The following is a 17,296-nucleotide window of genomic DNA, read 5'->3' on the forward strand; positions in this document are numbered from 1 at the left end:
AATCAAGTTAGAGTTACAGGATTAAACATTTTCCACCAGAACAGTTCATAGGAGGTGACATGTAATTTTATTGAAAGACATCATAAGCAATTAATATCCATTTTCCTCACTATCATCAATGCTACGTTTGATCATTAAGATGGTGATTGCTGGACTTCCCCAGTGGCGCAGTGGTTAAGAATCTGTCTGCCAATGCAGGGGACATGGGTTCGATCCCTGGTCCAGGAAGATCCCACATGCCACAGAGCAACTAAGCCCATGCGCCACAACTACTGAGCCTGCGCTCTAGAGCCCGCAAGCCACAACTACTGAGTCCATGCGCTGCAACTACTGAAGTCCATGTGCCTAGAGCCCATGCTTCGCAACAAGAGAAGCCATCGCAATGAGAAGCCTGCACACTGCAACGAAGAGTAGCCCTTGTTCCCTGCAACTAAAGAAAGCCCGCATGCAGCAACGAAGACCCAACACAGCCAAAAATAAAATAAAATAAAAAATAATTTTTTAAAAAAAGATGGTGACTGCTAGAGTTCTCCATTATAAAGATCCATTATACAACTAGTAGGATTAGTGAACCTTGGTCAGCTACTTTTGGGAATGTATAATCATATGTATGTATAAGTTCTGAATCAAAGAGAAAATTGAAACAATTAGAGTTTTTGCAGAAAACAATGATAATGAAATGATTGTATATTGGAGCTTGCAGGATGTCCCTGAAGCTCTACTCAGTGGAAAAGTAATACCATTGTTAATATGTCTTGGAGGAACCAAGATGCATCTGGCCCAGATGGAGGGCCAGAACTATACCTTGTTTCCCCCAGTATCTACATGGTTCCTGTCACACTGAACTAAGAAGCTAGAAAAATAACAAATCCTAAACCAAAATACAGAAGCAATCAATATAGCTAAAATTTGAGATTAATGATTAGGAATTAAAGCAGTAGTCCTTGATCATTATTCCTCTGTGAAAAATCCACTAACCTCAACTAGACTTTGATAAATCTGAACAAGGAAAAATCAAGAAAATTGGCAACATTGTAAAATCATGAATAAGAAAGGAGATATAATTATAGATATGGAGTTTTTTTTTAATTTAAGGCAGTACAATATATTTAAACCTATTTGGACGAATAAACAAAGGAAAAGGCTGAAAAAATTGGTCCAGGATCTCCCTTTTAGAAAAAAAACACTTGGAAATTGTCATCTCCTTAGGTAAAAATTTCAAGATGAAAATAGCTAAAAATTTTACTAACTCATCTTACCTGGACAACATAAATCCAGTAACAAAACTAAATGGAGATACCCTCTAAAAAGCAAAAGCTAGATTAACTGAATTTAGGTAAATGTAAAAATTCTAATTAAAATATCAGCAAGCAGGGCTTCCCTGGTGGCGCGGTGGTTGAGAGTCCGCCTATCGATGCAAGGGATATGGGTTCGTGCCCCGGTCCGGGAGGATCCCACATGCTGCGGAGCGCCTGGGCCCGTGAGCCGTGGCCGCTGAGCCTGCGCGTCCGGAGCCTATGCTCCGCAACGGGAGAGGCCACAGCAGTGAGAGCCCCGCGTACCGAAAAAAATAAAAAATAAAAAAAAAATAAAATATCAGCAAGCAGAATCCACATGTAAGATGTAAGATTGTGCAATAGAAAATATATGGGATATCCAGACCCAAAAGTTTCTGGTTTAAATGGAAATATAAGCTAACTGACAAAAAATGGAATCAGCACAACTGTAATTCCTTCTGATAGTTTCTTAGACCTGTATGACTCTTAGAGCAGGAAATCACACACAGCGACTTAATTCTAAGATGAATTTTAATATTTAGAAATCAGAAGGCATCTCAAAGTTGGTGGCTTCTCACATTCACTTTCATCTGGGTGGCTGTCATGATTTGGTGCTAGCATCAAAGCATATTAGTTATGATGAAATAGAAGTGTGTTTATATACTCACAGAATTCAACCCTTTAAAAATTACTTATTTCCAAATATCAGTTACATCAAAACTGCATTGAGAAATGTCTGTGGTTCATCTTGGTCATTGTTTTAATCTGCACCCTACCTCTATGTCCATTTTGTGCAGGTAGGCCATCCGCGATATCACTGTACAGTCGTTTACTGGCTAGTGGTTGACAGCATTATTCCACATAATTGCAATTTTAATCATCCAATGTAACACAAAGGAGAATACTTCTGAGTGTTTTAATAGAGTAAAGCATTACCAGTCAGTATTTTACTCCTCCTGGGTGCCATAGTTGCATGTTAACTAGGAGATGTGGAGATTGTGCCTCGTCCCACCAAGCATTTCTGAAATTGTCTCAAAGATCACCAGTACTTAAAAATACTTGAAAAACAAGGGGAATTCTCTGGTTAAAGAAGCTTATGAAGCAGCATCTTCTAAATCCCCCTTAGGGAATGACCAAAAGCACCTTATCAGTTTATCAAAAGACAAGTGAAGAAAATTGTTCAACTTTGTTTAAATTGGTATATCTCAAACTGTACTATGGAAATACCAATTCTCACGACTTATTAACATCTTAGGGATGTGAAACTGCATTGGGAAATGCTGCCATAACTAAAAGAGAGTTTGTAAAGTTGGAAATTTCAGTCACCAAGTCTGATTGTTAGCTGACAGGATGACAGCATCATGCTCTCAGTTAGTTGCCTTCTAACGTTTTCTCTTAATTTGTGAGTAAAAATCCTTTTGTACCTAAGTAGGCATGGCTCCTGAGTTTTATCAAATGCCATTTCATTATCCCTTTCTGCAGTGGTGTAGTATTTAATATGTTAATGTGATAATTTATACTGACAGACCTTTTGACTTCTTCCCATCCCTGGATATACCCAGGTTAGCCACTGATGTGTGTATGTGTGCGCGCGCGTGTCTCTTTTATATGCACTGCTTGATTTCATTTGCTACTATTTTATTTAGAATTTTTACATCTCATGAGTGAGACTGCTAATTGTCTTTTAAAATGTATTTTTGTATGTTTTGTATTGTGATTACCTGTTCTTTAAAATTGCGGGACTGTATTGGCTTGTTTTGTTTTGAATTGGAAACCCTTAATCGCTCTTCTAGTTTCATCTGTTGATTTGCTTGTTTTCAAATTTCTACTTAGGACACAACAATTTCTCTGAGTGCCCAGCACAGTTCCTCTAAAGAACCTTCATAGCCGAGATCCACATAAAAGCATCATTCCAACACTGCCTCTCATTGAAAATCCTTCATTATATGTTCTTGGGTATGCTGTGTTGGGAAGTCAGAGCTCCTTATAGGACTGTTATGACCAAACTTCTCCATGTCTTTCAGAGCATACATGTACACATTTCTTTCTCTATATACTGGAAGTGAAATTGCTTCGGTTTGGTTATGAGTATGCCTGTGTTCAGCTTTAGTAAGTTTAGTTCTCCTAAATAGATTTCCAAACAGATAAACCAACTGGCACTCCCACCAGCAGTGTGTGTTTGTATCCTTGACAATACTTGGCATCGTCAGTTTAAGATATATATATATTTTCTGCTACTCTGGTAGGTATATAGTGGCATCTGATTGTGACGATTGTGGTTCACATTTCCAATTTTCTTATTGTTTATTGGCTATTTGAATATTTTTGCAGTATCTCTCCTTGCTCATACATCATTGGATGCATTAGGTTTGTCTAGTTTCACAAAGTATCTGTACAATTTGTAGGACAGCATTTAAACCTAGGCCATTCTGTGTGTGTGTTCATCCCCCACCAGACAGCTGGTTGATGGCTGTGATGGAATCAGCTTTGTCTCTGCATCTCCAGCTCCCAGTATGAACCATGTCCTTTAGTTGTTTGTTACAGTTAGGATATACTAATCAGAAATTAAAATACCAACCTGGCTGAAGAAATGAGAAAGTATGTTGAGTCATATAACAGGCTTTAAAAGGGAGAACCAGCTCCAGAGATTTTTGATTCATTAGGAAAATGAAATATTCAGAGACTCAGATTCTCTTTCGTTTTCCACTTTGTATTCCCCAGTGTTGGCTGCTACCATGACGGCTGACAGGTTTGGGGACATTCTACACAGCCATGACAACATCCAGAGGTAAAAATAGGAGAGATCATTTTCTGTTCTCTCTCTTAGGAGCAAGGAAACATTTCCCATTAGCCAACAGTGTACGTCTGCTCTTAATTGCTAAAATGGGTCATGGGTAGTTTCTGACATAATCACTAATGTTACTTTAAATTGGTCACAGACTCTTGAATGTTTTATTTAAATAAGAAATCTAGCAGACCCATGCATTTCATTAACTTTTCATGCATGTATATATAATGAAAGAAACACCAGAATAAACCAGATCCTTTATTTTAACAAAAATTTTACACATGTGTACATTTCATAAAACATGACAATTTAAATTAAATGTATGTATGATTAAGACCACCAAACATAATTACAGACTCTTGAGAGGTTAATGTTTATTTCAAAAAGACAACAAAAAATCTGAAGTATTAAAGTCTATTTTATTAGTGAGAACATTTACTAGGAGCTTTTTATTATCTGATTTTTTGTAGCTGTTGGGGACAGGGGAAATATTATTGGTCCATCTTTGTAAGGTATTTTTTCTCCCAGAGTCAGAGGAGGCTACTCTTTCAAATTTAACTCCTGGAATTCTGTTAGCTTCAAAACTAAAGAAGGCCAAATTTTATAATGTGGAAATAAAACAAAGGTGTAACTGGAATTTGGGGGATATATTTACCCAGTTCATTTTTATAACACACACACAGTGCTAAATTCAAAAGAAACAAAAGTCTTATTCTTTCCCCTTTCCCCAAGCTACACAATGATGCTCTTTAGAGACAACCTCATTTTTCAGCTTCTGTATTCTTGGGGAGATATTCTATATAAATAGCAGACTATATTGCCTCAGAGTAGACATTCAAGATTTGAAAATATTTCTTTAATACCTCATAATTCAGTGTCAGTCATATACCATTACTACGGATTTCACCAGTCAGATTTTTAATTCAATTTACTTTCGGTATACCTGAGTGTTTCCTGTGGAGGAAAAGGTCTGCATCGTCTTTGGCCACAATTTTAAAATATGATCCACTCTGGGCTGGTTGCCCTCTGTGCCTGGTGCACAAGAGATACTGTAATCTCCTCCACCACCATCACTACAGAGATTCTTTTCACTTCTCTCCTATATTGAATTTCTAGTTTTCTACTCTTTCACCTGGTGGAAAACTTCCAGTTGCTTTCTTAGAAGGGGTGCTTTTTGAAATAACTCATGCGGTTAAAAAGGTTATTCTCCCCTTCTGTTTCTGATGTCTCATTTTGGCCAGCAGGTTCTTAGGTATGTTCTTTTCATGGTGCACGGCAGAAGCACAAAAGGCTGAGCCAAAGCATCTTTAAAGTCTATACACCCATCCTGATCAGCCCACATTCTGTTGATTAGACAAGTCAAATGGACGAGTCCAATATTAACAGCAGGGGTGAGCCATGACAAGGGCACCTAGTAAAGGAAGAATTGTGGAAAACCGCTATAAGCTACCAGACTCTTAACAACATAGCTGGCATCCCTGTGCATCAGCACAACCATTACAGGGTAACTGAGCAGTAGTTAATAATTTCAAAGATGATAATTTACCTCCATGACATCAGTCAATAGAAAAATATAAACCTTTCCTATAACCATGCTTATAGTTGCTATACGAATTTATAAATTTATATTTATTTCTTTTAAAAATAGTGAAAAATTCAGCAAATTATTCTATATTACTATGGTTTAAAGTGAGTCTTATGATGACGTGGCAGAATGATTAAAGTCAACAGTATGTCAGTTTATGAATAATTGTGGAGAAAATTACAGGAGAAAAAGGAGAAAATGTGACAGAACTCTACATTAAGATGCTTTTTAATATCCCAAGTTAAGGAGATTTCTTCTTCATACAGACTTCCTGAATATGTGACCCCCACCATGTGAGCACAATTTGACAAAGAAATAAAAGGTATGGGCAGGCAAATGGGTATTCTTACTTCGTGGGGTTGTCTCGAAACAGGGAACACCTTTGAATGACTATTATCTGGACCACAATGCTGGACGGGGAGATGCTCTAACAAAAGGCCGTACAGAATCCCACCAACAACCTTTTAAAAGATGGAGGCTGTTGGAAGAGGTCATCAGGAGGAAGTGACCGCTGGTTGACCTGCAAACTGGATCCTGGCAATTGGAGACTCCTCCCTACTCCCTTCCTTGGAATGTACATTCTGCCCAATGTTCTCACACTAGGAGTCATTCCAAGCATGCATCCTTGAGGTGCTAATGTGTTGTTGAGACCATCTGGACAGTATATGTGACTGAACCCAGATACAGCCACTATATAAACTTCTAAGATTCTGGCAGGTGGGTGTAGAGATTTACTCACTTAAAGCAGCTCAAGACAAGCCTCCTATGTAAGTGCCCTTGCTTATTAACACTGCCACCTACCAATCCGGAGTGTTCTGCTTCTTCTATTGGTCTCTCCTTGCCCTCCATGTATGGGGGCCAGTTTTGAATTTAACCTGGGGACTTCTCTGAGTTTTCAAACCAACACCAAGAAGGGAAAGTGCTTGGAGACTTTAAGAGGAACTGGAAGAGGGTCAGAGGTGCAGAAGCATCATTCCTGGTTGTGCACTTCATCTCCCCTTCCCTTAAAGCTTAGTTCTGATTTAAATGTCATTTGCCTGGGTCCCCTCCCTTAAGAGTTCCCTCAGACAACTTCTGTAGGTCACATACAGTGGATGTCTGAGCCCCAGCATAGCTGAGATTTCTTTCTTTTGCTCTTCATTAGGCTGGGTTCTGCAGAGAAACAGAACCAATAGGTGATATAGATAATATATACATACATATATCTACCTATATATAGACCATATATAACCATATAGATAGATATATAGATAGATAGTTATTGGGTTGTCCAAAAAGTTTGTTCACTTTTTCCTTACACCTGAATGAACATTGTGGCCAACCCAATGTTATAAGTTATGGAGGCCAAAAAGTCCCAAGTTCTGCAGCTGACAAACTGGAGACCCAGGATAGCATAGTCCCAGTCTAAGTTTGAAGGCCTGAAGACCAGGAGAGCCGATGGTGTATGTTCCAGTTGGAGTGTGAGTGTGAAAGCAGCAGAAGACTGATGTTGCAGCTCAAAGACAGAGAGGAAGAATTCTCTTCGCTCAGTCTTTTTATTCTCTTCAGGCCTTCAACGGATTGGGTGAAACCCACATCAGGGAGGACAATCTGCTTTACTCAGTCCACTGATTTCAAATGTTAATCTCATCCAAAACACCCTCAGAGACATACGAGATAGAGTTTAACCAAATATCTGGGCACCCATGGCCCAGTCAAGTTGACCCATAAAATTACCCATCACAGCTTTCATATAATAGGAGCTAGAGCAGAACCTTCTGTTGGTGTCCCACCCAACAATCCCTGCCTGTTTTACTCCAGCGAAAACATGCCAAGGAGGGCGACTGAAAATATTATGTTTATGCTTTTCATGTGTGAGGCACAGAACTAAAAGATTCGTAAAATTATCTAATTTAAATCTAGAAACAAAACCCTATGTGTGTGGTAGTAAGTAATATTGCCACTATACCAATAAAGAAAACTAAAGCTTATGCAAGTGAAACAACTTGTCCAAGATTCCCCACCTTCTAAGTAGGATGACATGGATTTGGTCTGAGAAGGTTGTGTTTCAGTGCCTTCAGGGCTTAATTACTCTGTATTATATAAATATTGAAGAAGAAATTATTATCTACTTAAGAGCAAAGATGCCTGAATTTCAAAGGTTTTATAAACCAGTCAGAATTAGTGTCTAATATCAAATGTACCTTTACAAATACTGTGTTTATATTAGACATTGGTATTTTAGGGCATATCTATAATTTTTACAAAATTGCAGAGACATTGCATTTTTGTATGTAATCTGTTTATTTTCTCAAAATCTTGTGAATATCAGGAGAAAAGACAGTCTCTTCAATATTGGTGCTGGGAAAATTGGACAGCTACATGTAAAAGAATGAAATCAAAACATTATCTAACACCAGCTACAAAAACTAACTCAAAATGGATTAAAGACCAAAATGCAAGACTGGGTACTATAAAACTCCTAGAGGAAAACAGAGGCAGAACACTCTTTGACATAAATTGCTGCATAATCTTTTTTTGGATCCGTCTCCTAAAGCAAAGGAAATGGAAGCAAAAATAAACAAATGGGACCTAATTAAACTTAAAAGCTTTTGCACAGCAAAGGAAACCATTGATAAAAAGAAAAGACAACCTACTGAATGGGTCATATTTGCAAATGATATGACCAATAAAGGGTTAATATGTAACATATATGTAACAGCTCATATAACTCATCATTAAAAAAATGATTAAAAACTAGGCAGAAGAAGTGAATAGACATTTTTTCCAAACAGAAAATATAGATGGCAAGCTGGCACATGAGAAGACGCTCATCATCACTAATCATTGGGAAAATGCAAATGAAAACCACAATGATATACTACCTCACACTGGTCAGAATGGCTATCATCAAAAAAAACCACATGATGGTGAGGATGTGGAGAAAAGGGAACCCTCATACACTGTTGGTGGAAATATAAATTGGTGCAGCCACTGTGGAAAACAGTATGGAAATTTCTCAAAAATCTAAAAATAGGACTACCATATGACCCAGCAATTTCATTCCTGGGTATATATCCAAAACAAAAAACAACAAAAACACTAATTCGGAAAGATACATGCACCTCAAAGTTCGTAGCAGCGTTATTTACAATTGCCAAGGTATGGAAGCAACCTAAGTGTCCATAAACAGATGAATTGTTAAAGAAGATGTGATATATATATATATATATATATATACACATATATATACACACACACACACACACACACACACACATATATAATGGAATATGACTCAGCCATAGAAAAGAATGAAATTTTGCCATTTGCAGCAATATGGATGGACTTGGAGGGCATTATGCTAAGTGAAATAGTCATACAGAGAAAGCAAATACTGTATGATGTCACTTATATGGGGAATCTAAAAAATACAGCAAACTAGTGAGCAAAACAAAAATGAAGCAGACTCACAGAAAAGGAGAACAAACTAGTGGTTATAAGTGAGGAGAGGGAAGGGGGGAGGGGCAATATAGGGGTAGGGGAAAAAAGGGTTATTATGGGATTGCATGAAATTATGTCTGTGAAACTTTTGAAAATTGTAAAGCACTATAGAATTTAAAGAACCATTCAATAAAAAATCAATTAAAAAAATCTTGTGACTATCAGTCATTATATCTGTACATAATTATTAATGCCTACCAAGTTTTCCATTTTTTGAAACACAATACTTTATCTGCCTATACATAATTGTGATTGTTGATCATTTCCAAACTTTGTTAATATAAATAATCCCATAGAAATATACTATTTTCTCTCTTAAGTTTAACGATTACCATGAGATACATTCCTATAGATGGATTGCTGGATTTAAAAACATGCTTACTTTTAACAAAAAGAATAAAATACCCAGGAATAAACCTACCTAAGGAGGTAAAAGACCTGTACGCAGAAAACTATGAGACACTGATGAAAGAAAGCAAAGATGACACAAACAGATGGAGAGATATACCATGTTCTTGGATTGGAAGAATCAATATTGTGAAAATGACTAAACTGCCCAAAGCAATCTACAGATTCATTGCAATCCCTATCAAATTACCAGTGGTATTTTTGACAGAACTAGAACAAAAAATCTTAAAATTTGTATGGAGACACAAAAGACCCCAAATAGCCAAAGCAGTCTTGAGGGAAAAGAATGGAGCTGGAGGAATTAGACTCCCTGACTTCAGACTATACTACAAAGCTACAGTTTCAAGACAATGTGAAGGGCTTCCCTGGTGGTGCAGTGGTTGAGAGTCCGCCTGCCAATGCAGGGGACACGGGTTCGTGCCCCGGTCCGGGAAGATCCCACATGCCACAGAGTGGCTAGGCCCGTGAGCCATGGCCTCTGAGCCTGCGCGTCCGGAGCCTGTGCTCCGCAACGGGAGAGGCCACAACAGTGAGAGGCCCGCGTACTGCAAAAAAAAAAGACAATGTGGTACTGGCACAAAAACAGAAATATAGATCAATGGAACAGTATAGAAACCCCAGAGATAAACCCACACACCTATGGTCAACTAATCTATGACAAAGGCAAGGATATACAATGGAGAAAAGACAGTCTCTTCAATAAGTGGTGCTGTGAAAACTGGACAGCTACATGTAAAAGAATGAAATTAGAACACTCCCTAACACCATACACAAAAATAAACTCAAAATGGATTAGAGACCTAAATGTAAGATCGGACACTATAAAACTCTGAGAGGAAAACATAGGAAGAACACTCTTTTATATAAATCACAGCAAGATCTTTTTTGATCCACCTCCTAGAGTAATGGAAATAAAAACAAACAAATGGGATCTAATGAAACTTAAAAGCTTTTGCAAAGCAAAGTACAATCAAGAAGAAAAAATAACCCTCAGAATGGGAGAAAATTTCTGCAAACGAATCAACGGACAAAGGATTAATCTCCAAAATATATAAACAGCTCATGCAGCTCAATATTAAAAAAACAACCTAATGAAAAAAATGGGCAGAAGACCTAAATAGACATTTCTCCAAAGAAGACATACAGGTGGCCAAGAAGCACATGAAAAGCTGCTCAACATCACTAATTATTAGAGAAATGCAAATCAAAACTACAATGAGGTATCACCTCACACCAGTTAGAATGGGCATCATCAGAAAATCTACAAACAGCAAATACTGGAGAGGGTGTGGAGAAAAGGGAACCCTCTTGCACTGTTGGTGGGAATGTAAATTGATGCAGCCACTATGGAGAACAGTATGGAGGTTCCTTAAACTAAAAATAGAATTACCATATGACCCAGAAATCCCACCACTCGGCGTATACCCAGAGAAAACCATAATTCGAAAAGACATATGCACCCCAATGTTCATTGCAGCACTATTTACAATAGCCAGGATATTGAAGCAACCTAAATGCCCATCGACAGACAAATGGATAAAGAAGATGTGGTACATATATACAATGGAATATTACTCAGCCATAAAAAGGAACAAAATTGGGTCATTTGTAGAGACGTGGATGGATCTAGAGACTGTCATACAGAGTGCAGTAAGTCAGAAAGAGAAAAACAAATATCATATATATATAACGCATATATGTGGAACCTAGAAAAATGGTAGAGATGAACCGGTTTGCAGGGCAGAAATAGAGACACAGACGTAGAGAACAAACGTACAGACACCAAGGGGGAAAAGTGGCAGGGGTGGTGGTGGTGGTGTGATGAATTGGGAGATTGGGATTGACATATATACACTTATATGTATAAAATAGATAACTAATAAGAATTTGCTGTATAAAAAATAAATAAAATTCAAAAAACATGCTTATTTTAAATAAGGATATAAAGTACTCTCTAGAAAAGTTGTATATGAATTATTTACCACCAAAATGAATTAGGAACTAATAGTACATCAAAATTAAGGTACAGTGAACATTATTTTTATAAAAACTTGCTAGTTTTAAGGCCAATATGGCATATCTTATAACGTTTGTATTTAGTTTTCATAAGTTACATATGTTTTCATGTACATTTTTAATTCCTCTTTTATTAAATCTCCATTTCTATCCTTGGCTCATTCTTCTTCACATTGGTGTATTCATCTGTATATTGTTATATAAAAACATTATTCAGTCCAATAGTTTGTTTCTCATATTTGGAACAAAAATTTTCCACTTAATTTGCTTTAACTTTGCTCAAGGGGATATTAAAACAGGAGCTTTACTATTTTTGTAGATAAGTTTGTTTATTATTTACTTTATGTTTTCTACTTGGATGTTATGCAGCCACACCCAGGATTCTGAAAGCTTTCATTTATATTTTATAAATATATTGGTAGTCTATGTTTCTTTCATTGTTTTCTCATTGTGGTAAAATATGTATCATAATGTTTACCATTTTAACCATTTTTAAGTGTACAACTCAGTAGCACTAAGCACATTCACACTACCACTATCCACCCCCAGAACTTTTGCATCATCCCAAACGGAAACTCTGTACCTATTAAACTATAACTCCCCATCACTCCAGCTTCTGTTCCCCCAAACCTCTGGTAACCACTATTCTACTTTCTGTCTCTGAATTTGACTGGTCTATGTACCTCATGTAAGTGGAATCATACAATATTTGACATTTTGTGTCTGGTTTATTTCACTTAGCCTAATGCTTTCAAGGTTTCCATGTTTTAGCATGTATCAAAATGTTACTTCTTTTTTAGGGCTAAATAATATTTCATAATATGTATAAACCACAGTTTGTTTATGCACTCATCTATTGTATACATTTGGGTTTTTTCCACCTTTGGCTATTGTGATATAATGTTGCTATGAACATTGGAGTACAAACATCTGTTCAAGTCCCTGCTTTCAGTTGTTTTGGGTATATACCTAAAAGTGTAATTGTTGGATTACCTGGTAATTTAAAGTTTTGAGGAATCACCATATTGTTTTCCACAGCAGCTGCACCATTTTACATTCCTATCAGCAATGCACAAGAGTTCTAATTTCTCCACATCCTCACCAGTGCTTGTTATTTTCTCATTTATTTTTTAATTATAGTCATCATAATGGGCGTGAAGTGGTATCTAATTGTGATTTTGATTTGCATTTCCCCAGTGATTAATGATGTTGATCATCTTTTCATGTTCTTATTGGCCACTTGTGTATCTTCGTGGAAGAAATGTCTATTCATTTGATCATTTTAAAATTAGGTTTTTTGTCATTGTTGAAGTGTAGAAATTGTTTTTATATTTTGGATGTTAATCTCTTGCCTGATAAATAATTTGAAAATTTTCTCCCTTTTTGAGGGTTGCCTTTTTACTATACTTATAGTTAGCTTTGATGCACAAAGGTATTTAATTTTGAAGTCCAGTTGATCTATTTTTGTCTTTTGTTTCCTATGCTTTTGGTGTCATGTCCAAGAAATCATTGCCTAATCCAATGTCATGAAGCTTTCCCCTTGTGTTTTCTTCTAAGAGTGTTACAGTATTAACTCTTACTTTTAGGTCTTTGATCCATTTTGAGTTAATTTTTGAATATGGTCTGAGGTAAGGGTCCAACTTCATTCTTTTGCATATAGATAACCAGTTTTCCCAGCACTATTAGTTGAAGAGACTCTTCTTTCCCCATTGAATGGTCTTAGCCCCTTGTCAAAATCAATTGACAATAAATGTATGAGTTTATTTACGGGCTCTCAATTCTATTCCATTGACCTGTATGTCTGTCTTTATGTCAGTAACACAGTTTTGATTACGATACCTTTGCAGTATAAGTTTTGAAGTCAGGATGTTTCAAACTTTGTCCATTAAAAAAAAAAAACCCACATGAGTTTCAGCTTGTATTCAGTGCGTGTTAAGTGCATGGCTTTTACAATATGCTCATTAGATCAATATGTTTAGCTTGCAATTTTTGTCTGCCTGGGTTATCACTTACTGAGAGATATGTTAAATCGTCCACTATGTGTATAAATTTGTCTCTCCTTGTGCTTCTGGCCTCATTTTCCTCTCCAGGGCCATTCATTTTGTAACATCTCATCAGAGCTGACTTTTCAGTTTCCTTTTTCAGTTTTCCCCAGTGCACATTTCTTTAATATTCTTAGATACTCAGCTATCTAAGCATTTGATAGACTATCAGCATTTGAAATAATAATTTCTCTATTTTACTGAGTGAGCATTTCTAAGTATTTTGTAAGATTTTTCAGGTTACCTAGTTTGCCCCAAATAGAAGCCTCCATATTATTTCATGAAGTCCTGCTAGACTCTGTTTTGGTGCCTACCTGCCTCGGCCCCCTTTCATTAGCTCTTAGTTGCAATATGTTATGAGTATCTTTTTATTGGTCTACATTTCTGAACCAACAGGCAGATCTTTGAAGGTAAATACATTTCAGATTTGTCTGTGTGACCCCAGAGAAGGGCTATCTGTAGGATAAAAGAAGGTCCTTGGTCCCCACATGCTGATAGGAAGTGAAATCACAGTGTCAGAGGGTGTGATTGGAACTTGTGCAAATTTAGTAGATGGTAGGCTGGTGGAGGAAGGAATTGAAGTATTTATTTCTGGGCTGGGTGGAAGAAGGGCCAATCATATGTCTACAGGGGTTAATTTGGGTCTGGAAGTTCACAGGAGTATTTATCCCAGGCCTTAGAGCAGAAGCCTTCATCCTTACAGTGCCAGGGATATAAGTCTTATATCTGGTTTTTATGTCAGGAATTCAGCTCAAAACAGGTCAAGGGTGGACATCTTAGGCTAGACCTCAATCCTCAGACTTCTCTGTCAGTCTAGTTTCAATTCTACCTTTTGTAAGAAAAGCTGTGAACTGAATGGATCAGAATATGGCATCTAATAGGCTAGAGTTCTATCTTCATTTTTGAAAGAACCTAGAGTTCCCAAGATTGGAGGTAGGAGTCCAAACTTAATAAGTCCAAATTTCAGAATGGAATTATTGTAAATTGGTCAGTTAGGAGATACAAAACAAGACTGTTCACTGATGGATGTAACTCCCCTTTCTCTACCTGCCTTAAAGCACTGCTCTATTTCAGTTTCCCAAAGACAGGCATGGGGAAACAATCAGTCACTTCAGTTTTAAAAGCCAAGGATAGTGTGGTTTGATAATTCGACTTCTGCCAATGCTCATTGTTTATGTTTCTCAAGCTTAGGAGCGTTTATCTTACTAAGGCTCTTATCTTACAATGTTCTGTAAATTAACTTGGCTGCTCTTCTTCCCCCAGGGATAATCTCAAATAGCATCCCCAATACCTTTTTTTCTAAAGTTCATGCTACCTTTCAAAATGTCATTTAGCATTTTTCTCATCCTACCAGAAAAACATGTCCTAGAAGGAAAATATAAGTATCTCCCTCTTGCAGGTACTCTGAATTTTTGATGAGGTGGGGATGAGTACTTAGGGTACATTCACGGGAAATCTTTGCTCTGCTTTTGATTGAGATGAGATAGGGGGATTTGATGACTATTTTAGTGTATAGCAACCTGGGTGTATAAGCAAAGATTATGTTTGGCTGTGAGTAAGACAGATAGACCCAGAAGGACAGTGGTTCAACCAGGAAAAATTTTCTATGTCACATAAAATTCTGGAGGTTGGAAGTTTAACCCTGGCTTTATGGGTCTGCTCCAAAGCCCTCCAGTGCATCTTATTCAAGCAGGATGGAGGCATGGAGGAAGAAAGCAAAGGGGATGAACCAGGCACATTTAAGGAAAGTTCCCCAAACTGCCACACAATTCCAGTTATCTCCAATTGGCCATAATTGAAAATCCATGGACCAATAAATTGGAGAAAAACAATCATGATCCTAAGTGGCTCCAAATGAGCAAATAAAAAAGAGATGGTTCTATTATTATTGGAAGAAAGGGAGATGAATATTGGGAATAATTAGCAGACTTGGCCCCTAATTAAAATACCAATGATGGAACCCAACTTCCTGGACACCAGTACTGGTACAAAATATCTAGCAGGCTGGAATTAGATAACTGAAATGTGGGCTTACAGGTATACCTTACAGTGTTTAAGATCTTTCTGGAATTTTTGGTCTCTCCCATCCTATTGATCACTATGTCCTGCTGATTCTACTTAACATATGAAAAATATTTGACATTTTCCTACCATCACAGCTGTAGTGGATCTTCCTTATGTCCAATCTGGATTATTGCAATAACTAATAATACTGCAGACACCTTGCATTCAGTATTTTTCTCTCGTTCCCACACTATGTCTAATATATTCTGTATTACCACCAGATTGAACTTTGTAAGACACAAGGTTAGTGTGACTGAAGAACTGACCTTTAAATTTTATCTAAATTTAAAAACGGAAGCAGTGCCAGATATTTTCCCATCACTGACAACTTTGTTTTGGTAAGACTGCATTTCACTTTAGTCACTGCACTGCATAGATTTTTGTATTATACTGTGCATGTTGTATGTATATGTTGTGTCTAACATCACACATAAACACATCACTGATCTAGTTGGTGTCAAGAAATTGATGTATTTATTTGAATATTTTATGAAGACAACATGAGTTACACTGATATGAAGGAAATAATTGGTAACTTACTTTAATTTAAATTAGCATTCTAGTTTTAAAAAATAAGTGTGTACATTTAAAAAATTTTAAATGAAAGCATACTACTGATGCAGAATCAAGTGGATTAAGTACTATGGCCAGAACAGTTAAAAATAAGAGACTGGAAGAAGATATACTGTGAATTTCATGATGAATGACAATTGCAATTTGCTGTGACAGAGCAAATCAAAAAAGCTGTTTGATTATGGAAAAAAAGAACATTTAAGTTAATGAAGTGGAAAATATTGTGAGACATTTTCAGCAAATACTAGTAAATTTGATGAGAAATTTCCTCTTGATAAGCAAATAGGAATAGATGAAATTAGTTGCCTAAAATCTGAATTAAGTGTGCAATGAAAACTTTAAATAAATTTTAAACATAATCTGAGCTTATAACTCTGTCTAGCTATAAAATGGCTTTGGGTCTTGCCCAAAAAAAGGAATCAACTTTTAGATGGAGAGATAGCAAGATACATGATTAGTTTAATTGTGGAAATTTTATTATGATTTTATGAGCAAAGACTAAAAATTATATTTTATAAAAAGTGAAAAGAATCTTCAATTAAGCCACCCAACAACTGCCCTTAGAATACAAGTTCTTTCTAACAATATCAAAAATCAATTAACTTAAAATTTGTAAAGCTACACATATTCTTCTTTAGTTTCAGATGAGTTGTACAATATGAGATACTGCCCATTTAATACTCTGGGTACATTGTATCACAAAAGGCTTCCAAATCAAAAGGAAATTTTGTGAATTTGCAGCCTAAAAAATCAGATTCATAGCACAGATATTTTTGAATTTTTTATATATGTCAAAAAACAGTTCCCACTAGGTATGAAAAAAAATAATTTCTATCACAATGGATAGTGCTCCGACAATGTTACACTAAAAATGTGGATTCCTTGGAATTTTAAGGCAAGAGACTAATGTCTTCCTAATTGCTTTCTTCACAGTATGAAAAGTAATGGTTTAGAATATACACATAAATATTATGAATCATTATTACTTTATGGAACTGTTGAAAGAGGAAACAATGAATTTATTTATGTTTTTTGCCAATGCGCATTGGTTGAATGATGA

Source organism: Stenella coeruleoalba, assembly GCF_951394435.1.
Source record: "Stenella coeruleoalba genome assembly, chromosome: 20".
NCBI classification, from domain to species: Eukaryota; Metazoa; Chordata; class Mammalia; order Artiodactyla; family Delphinidae; genus Stenella; species Stenella coeruleoalba.